Below are 16,260 nucleotides of genomic sequence, written 5' to 3'. Positions count from 1 at the left end.
GGGCTAATGGCAGAAAAAAAGAGGCAGTGCCATTCAGCTTAATTGGGCAATCATTAGGACTTCCTCCAGTAAAGGAAGGAAGCAGGAAAGCGGCAGCTGACCCCCCCACCCCAGGCTGTTTAGGGGTCTTGTGCCCAGGGACTACCTCACACAGGATAAATTTATCTGAAGTTGCCTAACTTCCCAGGCTGATCTAATTAGTAAACACCTTCAAAGGGATCAAGCTGACTTTTGAGACAAAGTCTAGCACATACCGCAAAGGTGGGCAAATAAATATTTAAAGGGCACATCTGTGTAGGTGGAGCGGGGAGGGGAGGACAGATTAGACACAGATAACAGTTCACTCTGGGAGCTCTGTTGTGTAACTGTCCTTGTCCTTGCCCCTCCACTGGCCAAACTTGCCCCTTCCCCAGGGCTTCTGCGGGATCTGGCTCACTAGACACTCAGCCACCCAGTCTCCAGGAAGCACCCTCCTGAGACCTGATCATAGTGCTGGCCACTCACTACCATAATTGTTTTGGATGTTAGTATTGAACTCGACCCGCTTAAATGACTGCTGGAGTTAACGGTTGTTCTTATTTTTATTCCATCCAGCAATGATTGAAACAAAAGGACTGACTCTCCATGGAGGGAATTCTGGCAACACCAGCGGTTATCGGCACACCTCTGTGGAAGACCCACCCTGTGTCCAGCATTCCCTGACTCTTCGTGCTTTTGCTGTGGTTTGCACCCAATTATCACGTAGCTCCCCACCACCCAGCTCAAGAACAGCAGCTAACAGAAGCCCATGGTGCACAAAGGAACCATAATCGCTCCACTTCCCCCGTTAACACTCTGGAAGGACCTGGGACAGAAACATTTTCGTAACTGGATTTAAGCCCAGAAGCCATACTTGGAATTGAAGTTCGGTTCTCTGGAGTGGATCAGATAGGTAGACCAACATAAGCTTCTTAATATGCTTCATTGCACTCGTTGGGGGGAAACTGGGGTTGGTGTTCGGAGAATACCATTCTCAGAACGAGAGCCATGTGCCACACGTTGAGTGGTGCCTGTTCATTATCTCACTTCACCTTCCTTGCAAACCTGCAAACGAGGCATTATTGTCCTCATTTCACAGAAAGTAGCTGAGGCTTCAGTACATGCATTGAGCTACACACACTCCCATCTGTTCTGTTTTGTGTTTAGCATTTATTGGTTTGGTTTTGGTTTCTCTGCTGTACCAGGTATACGTTGATCATTCAGCAAAAATTATAAAATACTTGACGGTAAGATCCTTGTCTATTCTCTTCCCACGGTATTCACAATGCAGAGCTGAGTGTTGGACCCATGTTCATTCATTCATTCACTCATTCATTCTTCCATTCACTCAATACATATTTATCAGATGTTAGGGATACAGCTGTTGAGTGAAAGCAAAAGGATACTTGTTGTCACGAAGCTTACATGTTAGCTGAGAGAGACCATCAATCAATAAATAAGCATGCTGGTGAAGGAAGGAAAGAAGGGAGGGAGGGAGGAAGGAAGGAAAGAAGGAAGGGAGGAAGGAAAGAAGGAAAGAAGGGAGGGAGGAAGGAAGGAAGGAAAGAAAGGAGGAAGGAAGGAAGGGAGGGAGGGAGGGAGGAAGGAAGGAAGGAAGGAAGGAAGGAAGGAAGGAAGGAAGGAAAGAAGGGAGGGAGGGAGGAAGGAAGGAAAGAAAGAAAGAAGGGAGGGAGGGAGGAAGGAAGGAAGGAAGGAAAGAAAGAAGGGAGGGAGGGAGGGAGGAAGGAAAGAAGGAAGGAAGGAAGGAAAGAAGGGAGGGAGGGAGGAAGGGAGGAAGGAAGGAAGGGAGGGAGGGAAGGAAGGAAGATAATTATCCAAAAGTCATGAACGTCATGCAGAGAATTGGGATTGAAAGACACAATGGAGAGAGGCAGGGTGGTGCCATGGATTGGTCACTCGGCACGTGATTCTCAAAAGAGGTGACCTGTGATTGGAATAACAAGAAGGCAGAAGCCACAGAAGACCAAGGGAAAGTGATTGTAGCCAAAGGGACTGCAAAAGCCCTGATGTGGGAATGAGGTTTAAGGGTTCACAGAACTGAGGAAAGCCAGTATGGCTTGAGCAGATCAGTGAGTGAGTGAAGGGAAGTTACATGAAATTATATCGTAGAGAACCAGGTGGCATAGGGTGCTGTAAGCCTGGGTTAGACTCATTCATCAAATATTTGTTGAATGAACAAATGCACAGGCCTTGGAACACTATGGGAATGTAGCAACTGCCTTTAGGAGTTTACAGTTGCACCAAAAAGATGAAAGAAACCCACATCCATTCATTCCACAAATATTTACTGAGCATGTAGATGTACCAGGCACTATGGTAGATAGAGGGGGTGCTGGGTGAATGAGCTATGGTTCTTGCCTTCCACCAGCTCTCAGTTCTAAAGAGAGAGGCAAGACCACATTCCAGAGCAGCAAGGTCCTTAATTTGAGGAAACCCTATGTGAGCATGTGAGAAACATCTATCTCAGCCTGGAAAAATTCAAGGAGAAAGACAAGGCAGCCAAGATGAAGACTCCAGAGATGGGTTGGTCCCTGGAGGCTGGAAAGGTCAGGTGAACTTCCCAGAGAGAAAGCCAGACTTAAGCTGGCACTTCAGGAATAAGTGGAACTTCAGAGGAAAGAGGGAGAGGTTCCAGGTTGAATAACAAATGTGCGCAGACTTGAATCAGAGGTCAACACCTTAGTGGGCATTCAAAGCTCCCACAGTGTTTGTCCCTCTTAACCAACACCTTCCCTGCACACACATGCTTACTCCTGCACACTCACCCTTCCTCTGTGGCAAAAAACAACTGAAATTATCTGCTAACCATCCTCCAAATTGCTGAGCATCTCAGTTGCTCTGAAACGAAAGTCTGATTCTCATTCTAAGAACACCATCTACAGCTTCCCGATGATTGAATATTCCATGGATACAGAACTCCTAATTTCTCCATGTGTTCTACTTTAGGACAGTTCTCTTCTTTAGCAAAGAGATTTGTCCTTAAATAAGTCTCCTTCCTTGACACAGATACCCCTTGGTCTTAATTTTAATCTCAGAAGTACTTTGGTCAATTATTACTAGATATGAATCAATATTAAAACCCCAGGAGCATATAACAATAAACATTAACTTTTCACTCATAATATAGGGGGGAGCTGGGAAAGCTCTGTTGCTTGCTGCAGGGTGGGGGAGGGGGTTCTGCTCCACAAGCCTCTCATCCTCCTCTGGGAAATCCGGTTATTATGGTGATGGCAGAAGTTATAGGAGAATGAGTCTGCTGCAGATGCTCCGTAACTTCTGCCTACACTTCATTGGCCAGATCAAGTCACATGTCCAAGCCCAAGGTCAAAGAAAGTACTTAAGAGAAGACCATACTCTGCTTACCCTAAGGCCGTGGCAGGAATAGATGGAATGGGAGAAGTTACAGCCAATATTCAATCAACCACAGAAGTTTCAAAGAATTCATCCCACTTCTCCCATTAATGTCAAGTCTCAAAATGGAGAGCTCATGTTCCCATAAACATCCTTACTTTCCAGATTAAGCTTATGTAACTTCTCTTTTTTTTTAATTTTTAGGGTGAGAGCCCAAGCAGAGAGGAGGGGCAGAGAGAGAGACAGAGAGAGAGAGAGAGAGAGAGAGAGAGAGAATCTTAAGCAAGCTCCACACTCAGTGCAGAGTCCGATGCAGGGCTCAATCCCATAACCCTGGGATCATGACCTGAGCCAAAATCAAGAGTGGGACATTCAACCGACTGAGCCACCCAGGCTCCCAAGCTTCCTTAATTTCTTATCCAGCAGGTTTTTAGAACCCTTATCCTCACCCTGACCTGAACACATTGTAGTTTGTTAACATTTCTAGCTAATATTTTTGGTAGATGTGGTCATGTGTCTTCCAGTGTGGATTTGCCTGTGCAGGATGGTCCATGCATCTGTTAGAATCTGATGCCTAATAAAACACTCCAAAAGTTAGCTCATGATCCTGTGTGTCGGCAAGACAGTTATTCTGGTCTGGGCTGGGCCTGGTTGAACTCATCTGTGCTTTCTCAAGTGTCTGCAATCAGCTGGCAGATCAGCTGGAGGTTGGTAGGTCTAGGATGGCCTTGGCTATGGTACCTGGAGTCTCTCTCCCATTGTCTATCTTCCTCCAGAAGGCTAACTAGGGCCTATTTGCATGTCTGTATCAGGGTCTAAGAGTTCAAGAATGGAGGCTGCATGCTTGAGGAGTAGGTTCAAAATGGCACAGGATCACTTCTGCCACATTCTATTGGCCAAAGCTAATAAAAGGGTCAACTCAAAAATCAAGAAGCAGGGAAATAGACATAATGGACTCTACCCTCACATGGGAAAAGCTGCAAAGGGCTGTGGCCATTTTCGCAGTCTCCGCTCACACAGGTACTCCGTACTCCATGGCCATGAATGCGTTGCACGTAGTCAGGCTTACTTTGGGTTTTGGCCTGCGCCACGCTGTTGACTTACAGAGTGAGAAGTCAGGTAACAACCTCAGACATTGATTCACGAACATTGTCAAGCAAATTCATACTGCACTTACATTTATGCTGTTGGTCTGAACCAAAGTACAATCCTTCTTTATTTCCTTTATCTCCATTGCTACAGCCACCTTTGATCCTTCCATTTCCCTTCTTGTAACAACTGTCTATACCTTTTTAAGGAAATTTCCAAATTCTGAACATCTTCAGCTATTTCCTTGCCGTATCTGGTGTAAACAGCAGGTTGTTATCAGGTTAGTTATAACAACCATTTAAGGACAGCGATGGTCCCATTTGCCAACATTGCTGTATATTTTATGGCAACCATCACAGTACTGGGCAAACGGCTGCCCCTTGGTTGCCATATGAAGTCACGCAAGAGTGAATCAATACTCAATACAACACAAATCCAATGAGGTAAATCAGTGGCTCTTCAGTTCTTTTCTTTTCCGTAGGGTCTTTTTTAAAAAAATTTTTTTAAATGTTTTATTTATTTTTGAGAGAGACAAAGCATGGGCGGGGCAGGGGCAGAGAGAGAGGGAGACACCAAATCTGAAGCAGGCTCCAGGCTCCAAGCTGTCAGCAAGGAGCCCAACACGGAGCTCGAACCCAAGAACTGGGAGATCATGACCTGGGCAGAAGTCAGATACTTCACCAACTGAGCCACCCAGGCACCCCATAGGAGAGTCTTTTTTAAAAAAGATGAAATATCCTATGAAAATCCAACATGAGAACCAGATAAACATGGGACTCCTTTCATCAGAAGAGGGGACATTCCCGAAGTTCTCCCTACTCAGCTTCTCCATTCCAATTTCCCCTAAGGTATCTGAAGCTTCCATGGATGCCGTGGAACAAAATCTGAAAATCACTTAATGAAACCAATGCTTTTCAAACTTGGACAAAGATGGCCATCAGTAAGAAATGCATTTTACATAGTGACCCAGAACCCACACACACACACACACACACACACGCACAGAGGTAACTGAGGCAACTTTCTCGATACCATTTCACCCTGAGTGCAATATACTCTATATTTTCTATCCTACTCATTTCACTTCTGGAATACTGATCACGTGCTAGTAAGTTGTTTTTACAACCCACTGAACAGGTCATGTCCCACTGTTATAAAACTACTGGACGATTTGACGCCTGAAGACTGAAGAAGCCTTGCAGTGTTGAAACTCTACTGGCCTATTATTCAATAGCTTACATACCTTCAATGTCCACTGTTGTTCTTGGGGACAAGGAGAAACTAGTTATGGAAACCACCAAAAAAGAGCAGAAGTAAAGTTACAGATAACGTTCCCAAGAGTAATAGAGACCATGTGCCCTTGTTAACCCTGATAAAATTAGTAGATTATCTTGTGAGAAGAGTTTAGTCTAGAGCCAGAGTACCTCACCTCAGTAACGACCTCCTCTGTTGCGTGGGTCTAATAATTAGCATCTACCCTGTAAGGTTGTTAATGGCACCAAACAGGATCATGTATAATGGACTTAGCAGAGCCAGGAACACAGTAAGTGTTCAGAGTCCCCTAGCACTAATGAGGGAGTAGATGGAGCAGGTGGCTTTTCTCCCCCCAAAGAAGTGGGCTCAACAGTCAAGACAAAAGATGAATTGATCTCTCTCCCAGGTCCCCTCCCATTTTAACAGTCAGGGGAATGGGACTTCAAATTCTTGTTCTGTCACTTAACAGCTGAGGTCTTAACAGTGGTCTTGGATGACTTACTTTCTGAACCTCAAGATCTTCTGCTGTGAAATGAGACTGACAAAACCTCTTGGAGAGAGTTGCTGTAAGGGTAGTTGAAATAATGAATGTAAAACACCTGGCCCGGTACCTGCTATGCATTAATTCCTCTACAAAAGGAAAGAGACAGAGACAGGAATAGAGAGAGAAACAACTTCAGAACATCTGTCCAAAGAAAGAAAAAGTGCTCTAAAATGCAATTGTTTGCATTTTGAAAATGATTGAAGACCATTCAAGTTGCATAAGCAACAGCCAACCAGAGCCACATTCCACTGGTTATCTTAGCTACGATTTAGTGCTCCTAGATGCAGAGCCCCACTGAGAAGTTCCAGCAACCTGAAGTCATGATATAAGGCAAGTCCCTCTCATCAGAGAACCTATCATCAATCCATATCTCGACTCTGCTCCCCTTTTCATTGAGCACTTACTATGTAGCAGGGGTTTTAGACTGTCAGCTGTCTTACACACATCATTTTGCCTAATTCTCAGAGCAACCTGATCACATAGGCTTCATTATTTCCACTTCACAGTTGAGAATCCTGATGCCACATAACTAGTAAGAGGCAGAGAAAGAATGTGAACCCAGATCTCGCTGAGTATTAAAGCCTTAGTACTCTGCATCTCCCCAATTCTATACCCATAGATTAATAGATGTAGGCATAAAGATTGCCAGATGTGACATAGAATACCAACCACAGAGCATCTCTGTGTACACATCCCAATAGTAAAGGAGAGCGGTTAAGAACACACTCCTGGCCTCAAAATTCGTGTTCTATGACTGAATGACTCAAAAGTTCAAGAGAGAGAATCAGATGGATACATGACATAATATAAATTTTCTGTGAATGCACACAGACACAACACACAAGCACACACACACACACACACACACACACACACACGCCGACTCAGTGCTGAAAGATACCTTAGAGAACATTTAATTCAGCTCCCTTCTTTGCAGATGAGAAAGCCAAACGGGGTGGAGGTGAATGTACCAGGGGTTTCATGCCTGGGGTCCCACAGGGAAGGGAAGACAGTCTCTATTAGAACCAAGGGACTCAGACACCCAGTCCTATGCTCTTTCCACCTCACCCCAGCTCTCTCTATAAATGTTCCCAAGTTTTCAAACGGTTACTCTCCAAATCGAAGGAAATGGCCGTCTCAGATAAGGCAGATTCCTACAGAGGAAGAATGTCCACCTCACTCTGAGATTTTCCCCTATCTGCTCATTCACAGAGGTCACAAGAAGGGCAGGAGAATGCTCCCATGACGTGACTCCTGGGTCTTCATTCCTAAGAATGCAGGAAGGTTTAAATAAATCAGACTGCAGGCAAGAATTCAGACAGGCTCCCCCACATGTTCTGTGTTTTTTTCCCTAGTGGATCCCATCAGCTGTCCTGTTGCTAAGAGACCAGAGTGGGTGGGAAAGGCCAATAGTCCTATTTTTCAAACTTATCTGCAAAACCGGTTGTGCCTTTGCTCCCTCCAGGGGTTCAGCTTTCTCAAGAACAGGATATTACAACCAGGCAGATGGAGAGAGTGAGAGTACATTTTTTCGAGAAATGGACTGAGCTTTTCCTGGACATTCAGTGTCATCCAGCAGAGTCCTGGGAGCTGCCCATTATGAGTCTGATGCAATGTTTGGGAAAGAGCCTCGGCGTACACATGACTCAACGAAATATTATGATTTGTAGTCCTATCTGTTGGGAAGTTGCACTTATCAGCACCAACAAGTGCTGAGGGTCAGTAGGAGTGCTGGGCTGAGTTTGTCATTGGAGAATTAAAAAAGAATAAAAAAATAAAAAAAAACAAGCAGGGGTTGTGGGGAGGTGAGGATTTGAATCACTCCGGGACTTTCCTTTTCGGTTGCATTCCAATCGGACAGACCTAAACCTGGCAGAGTCATTCCATTGCTCAATGTCAAAAACATTCGCCTGGAATGCAGGACATGTGAACTTGGACACCCCCTGCAGCTTCCCTGTGTGGCCCAGCATGCTGCATCTACTCGAAACATATCCGTCATGGGAGCAGAGGCAGAGCCCAGGCTGGGGTTAGCAGGGAGGTGGCCCAATTTCACATAAAGGAAGGTGGGGATAAAAAAAGGTGAGCTCTGGACAGCATTCCTCCCTCAAGGTCTTTGTACTGGCTCACAATATACTCTGATGAGCCAAGCAGAGATGGAAAATGAGCCCTTGGGAAAAGGCTGGTGATTTTTTTTTTTTTTTTTTTTTTTTGCCTGTAGAAGAAAGCAAGAATGTGAATTAACTTCCTCCTTTTCTGGGTTTGTACTTGGCAGTTTAAGGCGGGGGGGAGGGGGGAACCTGCTATAATCACGGTATTTCCAAAGAACTCTAAGAGACATATACATGGACATCTGATTCCCTATTCTGTCCCCTGCCCAGAGACTCCTCCCACTTGACTTACTCAAGGTAGCAATCCTTGCCACTCTAGTATAAATGAAGACATAACCCAGCATACCCAGAAAGCCCACTTAGACCTCGCAGCATGCTCCAAAGCTCAGTGTCCCAGCCAGCAAAGAACTAATGGTTGGTGCAGCGTTCTGAGTTACCATATACAAATCACGTCACCCCCTCTCTACCTCCAAATTCAGGAGAGAAAAAAGAAAGGCATCACAGGGGATGTGCCATCAACAGTGGAGAATAATGGAGTTGAGTGCCGAACATTGTGTGTGAGGATCAGGGATACACAGGTTCTAGAAAATAAAAACACCTAAACTAAACCAAACATTTACTGTAAACTAGAAATTTGGTGGCTTTTTCCTATTTAATTCTCACCAAAAAACACAACAAAATATCTGCAATCCCTTTTCAGATTTACTGCTCTGTAGGATACACTGGTCAAAATAGTCTTGAAAGTCCCTCCTGCACCAAAGGGGAAAACTTGCTGCTGAAAGCGATGATTACTCAGGCCAGCTGTCACAGATGATGCAATCTCTCACATAGGACAGCAATTAGCTGAAATAATCCCAAACCACCATTGCCCTTAATTCCTGATTGCCCGTCTGGGTTTGCAGTTTTGTCGACCAAGAAGACACTTGAAGTGACAAGTGAAAGGGCTATTCAAAGAAGATTCTAGAATGAGGACAAGTGTGTCTTTTTGGAAGACTGACAGGTGGGTGAGAGACCACTCAGCCGAGGTGAGTGAGACTAAAGGTAGGGTGTTCAGAATTCAGCTTACTGCCTTTTAATCTCTGGAGCTAGGGAGGAGGACGTGAAGGTGGGAAGGGGTTAAGGGCGAGACACTGACGTCAGGGCAGATCTCATTGCTGTTCTGATTGAGGGCTGACTGTGACACAGGCATCTTATTTACGGAGGCATCAGAATGTAACAGTTTGGACATCGACCACCTTGTTCTTCTCCAGCAGTCTGATAAAACTTCTTGTCTCCTCATGGCACAAAAGGGCTGACAGCTTTCAAGTAGTGGCATTCAAAGCTACGATTATGACTTCTATAAAGGCATTCATAAACTATCCATCACAAGACAGGGTGTGGTCACACTGACATATTGTCAATAGATAAAACAATGAGTCACGTTCATATCTAGATTAGTATTCCGAGAAGACAGTGAAAGAAGTGTGTCAAATTCTCCCTTGCACTGTCCAGAGCTTAAAGAATAATGCCAGCCTCACCGTAGATGCCCCTGAAGTAGAAAGATGCTTTGTCATGGGTTGAAGATAGTAACGATCACTTCCAAGTTAAACTTTAACACTGTTTACTGGGCCTTTAGGAAAATTGCCAAAAGAAAACGGTCAGCATTACATCCCTAGCATGCAGCACAGTGCAAAGCAAATAGTAGCTGTTGAGTAAATCGTTGCTGAGTCAATCAGCGCTCAAAGCAACTCAAGTTTGACAGAGTGAAAAGAGATCCTTCTCTAATGATGTTTGGGATTTTTGTCTATGGAAGACAACTTGTACTGGTCAGTTCATCTGGGCCATGAGTTTCACCCCCAACAAACTTGCCCCCTGGTCCCGTATCACCCATGTTGGTCAACACTGCTTCCCCTCCATGAAATGCCCTTCTACCACATTTGCCTGGTACATTCTATCCCTCACTTGAAAATCTCTTCAAATACCTACCGTGCTGAAAGCCTGGCCCTGCCGCAGGTCTACAGACAACTGGTCACTTCCTCTTTTGTGCCCACACGACGTACAGTACATAGCACAGAGCCTAGCAAGTAGTATCACCTGAAAACATTTTGACTGATGAGCAAATGAATACATTTAAGGTCATCAGAATACAGACAGTGGGAGCAAATCAGTGTAGCAGTAGCAGCGAGGTGCCCACCAAGTCTAAGGCTTGGTGCCCTGCCTTTAGTGACAAGCACATTACACAGCAAATGGCTTGGGAGAGTGGGGCTGGGGAAGAAGCTATAAAATGGGAATCCATGTAACCTTTGTTGTACTCCAACATTCCCAAGAGTGTTTCGACTGACCCCAATTAAGAACGGTGTATAAAACTGAGCAGCCATAAAGAGCATGGGTACCAACGTTACCCCCTAAATAGAAGCCATTTCACCGTGTGGGGTCCAGTACCATCTCTGAAGGACTTTCATCTCCTCTCAAAAGAAAACAAGAAAAGCGGAAGCAGCTGTCCTTCCTCCTCTGGGGATGGCATATGTGCTAAAATAACGTTGGTCATCTCCACAAGTACCTTTGACTCATGCAATTGGTCATCCAGACACATATTTCCGCCTAGGCCTGTCTTGTTTCCTCTTGGAAGAGGAAGGATCATTCTGGCCAAAGGGACCGAGTCCTTCAGGAGATGGTTGGTCCTCCAAAGCAGCAGCCCAAGATCTGCAGCTAGAAGCTTGGGCCATGTGGAACTATAGAAGGGTCAAGAGGCTCCCCAGCCATTTCCAAACCAATTAAGCATCTAGGCTCCTCAACATCTACCCTGGGCAGCAAAGCTAGAGGGAAACAACAAACATGGAGGAGCCCATCCTTCTGTCCTCCTGAGCCAACCTTTTATTTTCCTCACGAAAGCTTCATGAACATTCAAGTCACAAAACATTCGTAGCACTGGCGAGGAAGTCTGTGTTTGAGTATGTTTCAGATCTCTAGTAAAAATAAAATAAAATAAAAACATCGAGAAAGGTACACACACACCGTTCACAGTGGTCATCTCTGGAGACGTGAACGGGATTGCACGGCAATTAAAAGGAATGTTTACTATGTTCTCTATATGCTTCTGAATAGTTTGATTCTTTTTTTTTTCACCACAAACACACATTGATTATAGAATTTAAAAGATAAAATAAGTGTGCCAAAATGAGGATAAAGGGTGTATTTGGACCACTCTGGCCTCAAGAGCTCTCTTTCTTCCTCAGCAGCACTAAGATGCTGTGCTGTGTGATTTCCCCGCTCCAACCATGGAGCCTCTGGGGACTCAGATTCTCCCATCCTTCCACATTTACTGATGAGTCAGTGGGGAACGCAAGGTTTCCAGAGAAGAGGTACCACCACTAAAATTGGTCGCAGAACCAGTGGAGCCTGTCACTTGCATGATCTCACATTGATCCTCTTGCAACGTCCACAAAATAAGCACCACTGGCTACATTTTGAGGATGAGAAAATGAAGTTCAGAGGGCTGAATCACGTGCTCAGGGCCACACAGCCCATGAGTGACAAAGCAGGAGTCACAACTCAAATCTGCCAGGCACCCAAGCTCCTGCTTTTAAAGGTGTGTCGCACACTCAGTTCCAATGACCACTGTGTCCGGGGAGCTCTGCCAATGACACCTCCCTAGACCTGTCCTGGTCTCTCCACTTACATGCTCACATCAGGAGAGGTTGCTCTTTCCGGCTGAGTTGAAAAGGAAAATGCAAAGCTCATGCATTTTACTCCCCCTTGGGCTCTCCAGTGTGTGTAGGTGTGATCAGCAACTTCTCACTACCAAATTACAAGGCTTATTCTTGGACTTCCTCATAGTTAATGGTTTGATTTGAATGCTCAGGCTTCTCATCCACCTGTCAGCTCCATAATAAGTTCACTCAAGTCCAAAAACAAAAAAGAGAGAGATCAATAAAGCACAAGTAGAGGATGGAGACACGACCAGTATGAAAATGTCTGGGGATTTTAGTCAGAGTGGGTCCAGAATGAGTCAGCAGGGAGATGTGGATGACAGGACAGATTTGAACTTCAGCACCCTTGAAGGGGTTCAGGTGCTGAGAATGGGGAAAGTCCTCACCCCCTTTCATGTAGGACCGAAGACAGGTTCCTAGTCTCCCTGGACATAGTTCCCTCCTTTGTAGAGCGGAGATCATGATAGAGAATATGCAAGTCAACTGCTTAGCAGAGAGCTGGCACCCATTAAACATTCCAGAAACAAAACCAGTCTCATCATGTCCTCAGCAACAATAAGACGAGGCACTGTTAGTCTCCTTACTTTACAAATTATGAAACCAAGGTGACAAAGCTCTCGAGTGGCAGAAAATAGACCAACGCCAGGTTGGCCTGATTCTGAAGTCCATTTTCATAACCACTAAGCTATACTTCCTCCCTCAATAGAAAATTTAGAACAAGAAGAAAATCCCCCATAACCTCATGACCCAGAGATAAGCACTTTTACCCTTTTAAATACTTTCAGATTTTCTTTCATACAGAGATGAATACTGTTGTTCAAAATTGGGGATCGTGCATTGCATTCTACATTTACTTTTTACATTTGTCCAGACACCGTAACCACTTTCCTGCATCAATAAACGTTTGTTCCTCTAGCTGTTCTTTGTGGCCACTTAGTGTTTGTTCATATGGACTACGGACATGCTGTATCCCTACCATTTAATCCCCTATCGTTGAATATTTAAGTGGTTACATTAAGATGTTTTTAACTTTTTTTATTATTGAGGTAGAGCTGACATACAATGTTATATTAGTTTCAGGTGTGCAACGTAGCGATGGGGCAACTCTGTATGTTATGTGGTCCTCTCATTGTCACCCTACAATGTTATTACAGTATTACTGACTATACTCTGTATGTTATACTTTTCATGACTTATTTATTTTGTAACTGGAAGTTTGAACCTCTTAATCCTCTTCTCCAAATTTCTCACAAACGCAATCAATGCTGTTGGAAGTATCCTCACTGCAGTGTCTTTGTCTCAGCCTTTACCTAAGGAGGTGCAGAAGCAGTGGGTCTTGTTCTAGACTAGCAGTTGGGTGAATAATGAGACTTCAAGCCTTGTTCCATGAGAAAGGTGTGGAGGGACTGACTGAAATTGTCCTCCCCAGAGAAGCGAGGCTCTAGAAGCAGGAATAGGGACAGGACAGATGCCCTCAGTGGCTGGGGAGAAGCCTGTAGCATAGGAACAGAACTGCCTCCAACGGTCCTGAGCTGGTATGACCGAAGGACGGCAGACTTCTGCCGACTGTGCAAAAGTACTTTCCCACGGACTCAACTGTCAAAGGATGTGTTAATTAACCTGCCTCAACAAATGGTTAAGTTCCCCACCAGGTAGGAAGCTCAACGTGGGAGCCTACTGAAAAGCAAGCACTTTACAAACATGACCTCGTTTAATTCACAGAACACTACTAACGGATAGGGTCCAAGGAGATACACTAACTTACCTCAGTTCACACAGCTGGTAAGTTCTGGAAATTGAGACCCAGGTCTTTCGGATAACAAAACCCTTACATCCAGGTATAGTAATGAAAAGCATGAGTTTAGAGGAAACCAGACTTGGGCTCAAGAATATTCTTTCACCTGCTGGCTGTGTGACCTTGGGCTAGTGACTCAACCTCTCTGAACCACAGGCAGGATAATAACTGCATCCACTTCTGTGCATGCTCATGAACATCAAAGGAACCAACTCCTGTAAAATGCTCAGCACAGAGCCCAGCACAGATTATGCTCAATAAATGTTGAGCACCTGCTGAAAGAAAGGTCTAGAAGAAACACATCAAAGTTTTCAGACTTTGCTTCAGAACATATTAGTTCTTCTCTAAAATGAGCCCACCGAAGTTTACCCAAGACCTTTGGGCACCCCAGCTCCCAGAGACAAAGTGTGGAACACTGACTGACTCACACACTCCATTCACCCATTCATTCATTGCTGGGCCCTAGACTAGGTGCCATGGCTATGATTGAGCAAGAACGTGGTGGCGGCTGGCCTAACGGAGCTTCCAGCTTCTGGGAGGAGACAGATCCTAATACATGATGATAATTAAGGGTGAAAAGTCCATAACAGAGGAGAAAAGCAAGATGTGATGGGAGCACCTTACAGGGGAGTCAGGGTAAGCTTCATAAACTGGTGGCATCTACAGAAAGCTGAGCCCTACAGAAAGAGGAGGTGGTAACAGAGAACAAGGTCCTGGGTGAGCAGAATTACTTAGGAGTTAAGAAGGAGGGGGTGAGAGGTCATGGTGAGTCCAGAAAATTCAGCAGGAGCCCTGGTAGAACAATGGGACTTTACCTTGAGGGCTATGTGGACCCATAGTGCAGGGTTTAAGCCAACAAGTAATATGAAGACATTGGCATTCAGAGAGGTCGCTGGGCACATGAGTGGACTAAGGGGGAGCAAGCCTGGAGGCGGAGGCCTCTGGGACATGGTGGTAGCCCCAACAAGAGAATGGCAATGGGACACAGAGAGTGGACAGAACCACAAAAATCAGGAGCCACACCTGCCAAGTCCACCCACACTGGAAGCAGCCCCAGTACACCCGGATGAATTGGGTTCTCTTTCCAGATACTGGGTGGAGCTTGACATGGTAGCTGCCCCTAAGATATTAAAAAGCCAAGCCAAGGGGTGCCTGCATGGGTTAGTCGTTAAGTGTCAAATGCTTGATCTCAGCTCAGGTCTTGATATCTTGGTCATGAGTTGGAGCCCCCCTGCACTGGGCATGAGGCCCAGAAAAAGAAAGAAGAAAGAAAGAAAGAAAGAAAGAAAGAAAGAAAGAAAGAAAGAAAGAAAGAAAGAAAGAAGGAAGGAAGGAAGGAAGGAAGGAAGGAAGGAAGGAAGGAAGGAAGGAAGGAAAGAAAGAAAGAAAGAAAGAAAGAAAGAAAGAAAGAAAGAAAGAAAGAAAGAAAGAAAGAAAGAAAGAAAAAGAAAGAAAGAAAGAAAATTGAAAAGCCAAGCCAAGAAAGATTCTGGTGTCAGAACCCTGTATCCTTCTTCTTTGATTCCACAAGCTCAAGTCATAGCAATCCAGAAGACTCTCTTGGTAAGCAGAGCAGAATTTTTCTAATTTCTGGCCCCAAAGGTATCCCTCTGCAGAGCTTCAGCCTTAAGCCAGTGCAGGGAATGAAGAGGGAGGGAGAGCTGGGAGGACCAGGAAAACCAGTTCTTAATAATAATGGGTCGGCTCCTCATAATAATAGCTTCTGGTTTACAGAGCACTTTCACAGACATTATCTCATTTGATTCTCACAGTGAATGGGGAGTGGAGGGAGGAGGGACACGACGCAATTAGCATCAGTCCCACCCTTTCAAATATGGATGCTTGTGGCTCAAAGAAGTGAAGTGATTTGCCCAAGATTACAAAACCCATGAGTGGTTTTATGACTCTCACTTCAGTGCCTCAGCTCCCTCCCTTAGAGCTAATTTTTTGGGAGTGAGAGTTGTTCTTTTTGCCTAGGAAGAAGGATGGCATATGTATGCCATTAACTCTTAACAACAGGAAGTTCAAGTCTAACAGAGAATCGCTGGGTTGATGAGGTCCTAACAGGACACCTTCCAGTGCTGTGGGCACAGGGTATGGGCAAAAGGAGAACAGACTCTAAGTGTTGCTGGGAGCGAGCTGGATGTACAAGAGGCAGGAAAATGCTAGTGCATGGTTGTGCCTAAGGGGATGCTAGAATGAGGACCTGGGGGGGAAAGAAGGGAGAGTAGGAACTTCGCACAAGAGTCAAGGGCTGCTAGATGGATGAGTCCTTCAGCAGAGGCCAACAGCCCATCTAGATGTCAGGAAACGAGCAAATTCCACAAACAGCTTCATCAACTCTGAGTAGGGCATTCGGGTAAAAGGTCCTTGCTGTGGTGCCTGTTCATG

The 16,260-nt window shown here is 45.0% G+C and overlaps 1 long non-coding RNA gene across 1 annotated transcript in view; it reads right to left on the bottom strand.

The window, feature by feature from the left end:
* The window catches only part of LOC131494627 (uncharacterized), a 371,492-nt gene that overhangs the window by 41,938 nt on the left and 313,294 nt on the right, over positions 1-16,260 (bottom strand). The window contains exons 15-16 of the long non-coding RNA XR_009253501.1: positions 13,840-14,141; positions 10,351-10,458 (exon numbers count right to left, since the gene is read on the bottom strand). This is a non-coding gene — a long non-coding RNA (uncharacterized LOC131494627). The remainder of the gene's footprint in view (positions 1-10,350; positions 10,459-13,839; positions 14,142-16,260) is intronic.

Source organism: Neofelis nebulosa, chromosome 14, assembly GCF_028018385.1.
Source record: "Neofelis nebulosa isolate mNeoNeb1 chromosome 14, mNeoNeb1.pri, whole genome shotgun sequence".
Taxonomy (NCBI): Eukaryota; Metazoa; Chordata; class Mammalia; order Carnivora; family Felidae; genus Neofelis; species Neofelis nebulosa.
Note: the sequence above shows the minus strand (reverse complement) of the source record. Positions and strands in the feature narration are given on the sequence as shown.